Source organism: Camelus ferus, chromosome 1 (genome assembly GCF_009834535.1).
Source record: "Camelus ferus isolate YT-003-E chromosome 1, BCGSAC_Cfer_1.0, whole genome shotgun sequence".
NCBI classification, from domain to species: Eukaryota; Metazoa; Chordata; class Mammalia; order Artiodactyla; family Camelidae; genus Camelus; species Camelus ferus.
This window is the reverse complement of record NC_045696.1, coordinates 69,011,083-69,014,224: the sequence shown is the minus strand read 5'-3', so window position 1 is coordinate 69,014,224 and position 3,142 is coordinate 69,011,083. Positions and strand designations below refer to the sequence as shown.

The 3,142-nt window shown below is 37.3% G+C and overlaps 1 non-coding gene across 1 annotated transcript; it reads left to right on the top strand.

Moving 5' to 3' along the window:
• The first annotated feature begins 231 nt into the window (after positions 1-231).
• TRNAV-CAC lies at positions 232-303 on the top strand. The gene has a single exon. It is a non-coding gene; the product is annotated as a tRNA-Val (tRNA).
• The last annotated feature ends 2,839 nt before the right edge of the window (positions 304-3,142 follow it).

Sequence of the window (3,142 nt, the reverse complement as noted above, 5' to 3'; positions counted from 1 at the left end):
ATACACCATGATCAAGTTGGATTCATCCCAAGGTCACAAGGATGGTTCAACATAAGCAAATCAATCAGTGTTGGATATCACATTAACAAAAGAAAGCTTAAAACCACATGATCATTTCAATAGATGCAGAAAAAGCACTTGATAAAATTCAACATCCATTCATGATAAAACCTCTTACCAAAGTGAGTATAGAGGAAACATATCCCAACATAATAAAGGCTATTTATGGGGGAGGGTATAGCTCAGTGGTAGAGTGTGTGCCTCACATGCATGAGGTCCTGGGTTCAATCCCCAATACCTCCCTCAAAAAGTATAAATAAACCTAATTACCTCGCCCACCAAAAAAAAAAAAAACCTAAAAAAAAAAAAAAAAAAAAAGAAAAAAAGAAAAAAAAGGCTATATATGAAAAACCCAGAGCCTGGCTGCTAAAATCTGGAACAAGACAAGGATGCCCACTCTCACCACTTCTATTCAACATAGTATTGCAAGTCCTAACCATAGAAATCAGACAAGAAAAAGAAGTAAAAGGTATCCAAATCAAAAGGGGTATATGCAGATGATTGATACTATATATAGAAAACTACTAGGACTGAGAAATGAATTCAGTAGGTAGCAGGATACAATTAACATGCAGAAATCTGTTGTATTTCTTTACACTAACAATGAAATATCAGAAAGGGAAGGTAAATAAATAATCTCTTTTTAAAATCACATTAAAAAATACTTAGGAATGAACCTGACCAAAGAGGTAAAAGAATTTATGCTAAGAATTATAAAACATTTATAAAGAAAATTGGAGTTGATTTTAAAAAATGGAAAGATATCCCATGCCCTTGGATTGGAAGAATTAATATTGTTTAAATGGCCATACTACCCAAAGCAATCTGCAGATTTAATGTGATCCCTATCAAGTTATCCAGGACATTTTTCACAGAACTAGAATAATTCTAAAATTCATATGGAACCATGAAAGACCCAGAATTGCCAAAGCAATCCTGAGGAAAAAGAACAAAGCTGGAGGCATAACCCTTCCAGACATCAAACAATACTATAAAGCTGCAGTAATCAAAACAGCATGGTGTTGGCATAAAAACAGATATATTGTTCAATGGAACAGAATAGACCAGAAATAAACCCACACATCTATGGTCAATTAATCTTTGACAAAGGAGGCAAGAATATACAATGGAGAAAAGACAATCTCTTCAGCAAGTGGTGTTAGGAAAGCTGCACAGCTGCATGTAAGTCATTGAAGTTAGAACACTCCCTTACACCATACACAAAAATAAACTCAAAATGGCTTAAAGACTTAAACATAAGTCAAGACACCATAAAAATCCTAGAGGAGATCAAAGGCAAAACATTCTCTGACGTAAATCACAGCACTGTTTTCTTAGGTCAGTCTCCTTAGGTAATAGAAATAAAAGCAAAAATAAACAAATGGGACCTAATCAAATGTATAAGCTTTTGCCAGCAAAGGAAACCATAAACAAAAGAAAAGACAGCCTACAGACTGGGAGAAAATATTTGCAAACAATGTGACCAACAAGGGCTTAATTTCCAGAATACACAAGAGCATGTATATAAGAAATGGTAGAATCACAGGAAAACTGAAGGGCCACCTCAAGGCTGGCATTTCCCCCTTGGACCTGGGCATGCAGCAGACACACAGGCCTGTGGCCAGGTAGCTCTTCCCTCTGGCCAGGCTTCTGTTACACAAGGTGTTCTCTCTCCTTTGTGCGGTGATTCATTATGCAAGCTGCAGCATGAGGCAAAGCCTTCAGAACTAGGTGAAGAGTCTCCACATTCCTGCTTTTTATACTTTCCAGGAGGCACAAAGGAATTCCGGTCAGGGAAGGGGGTTCTGGAGCCCAAGAGGGACTCCACAGATTGGAGAGCTTTGGAAGCAATGCCTGAAAACCGTATTTGGTGGAGCAGTGTCACAGACAAAATGAAGAGGATGGGGAATGGGGGAGGCCCCTCACTGTCCAGACACGACAAGCCAGTTCACACCCTGACTTTAGGGAAGAAAGATTCCCCACACTGGAGGACGAAAGTGCCAACCCTCAGCAGGCAGCTACATGCTCCAAAATCATGATGGTGTTTACCAGGGCAGAGGGGCTGGGTGTTTGGGCACAACAGAGGCCATGTTTCCATCCATGGTATTGATTGGGCTACCCTGAGAGGATGACTCTGTGGATAGGGTCCCAGGCCTGGGGACCTTCTTCACCCGAGAAAAATACCAGAAGACATAAAAAAAAAAATTATTAATTGAACTGTACATAGCTCAGTGGTAGAGTGCATGCCTAGCATGCACAAAGTCCTGGGTTCAATCCCCACTACCTCTGTTTAAAATAAATAGATGAACAAACAAATAAATCCTAAAATTACCTCCCTCCCATTAAAAAAACATTAAGAGAAACAAACTATAGACCTGAAAATGGTCAAAATGGTCGATTTTATATTCTCCATTACCACAGTTAAAAACAAAGTATTAAAATAATACATGCCCAGTGTAGACAATTTGAAAAATTAAAAAAGATTGAAAGAAACAAAATGATCCATAGTCCTTCCTTCTAACATTTTGGTAATTTCCTTTTCTTCTTTTTATATGCAAATTGCCTATAATGTGTGTGGTTTGGGGGGGTAACATTATTATTTGAGCATATTCGTCATTAAGTATTGTTTGAAAGTATCATTTTAATGGAGTCAAAGTGGTTCATTTTATGAATTCATCAAATTGTATTTGATTGTCTTAGTGGCTATTTAGGCTGTTTCCAATATTTTGCAGACAAAAATAATAATCAGCGTTAAACATGTTTTTGTTTAATAGATCTTTTGAAAGTGTAAACATTTTTGTTTCTTCCTCTTTCATCCTAGTCAGAGCCTATACTTCCTTAAATGCTAGCTCAGGTCTGGCCTCTACTCTGAAACCTTCCCTGAGCTCATCAGCCTGCAAAACTCCCTTTATTCTCTCATTTCAGTTGCATTAATTCATCCATCCATTCATTCATTAAATATCATTTAATGGCATCAAGTAGGTATACATAAATGTTCATCAAATAATAATTTTTCTCTCATAGTGTGATTACTTATATAATAATTATGGCTAACGTCCATTGAGTACTTACTCTGTGCTGA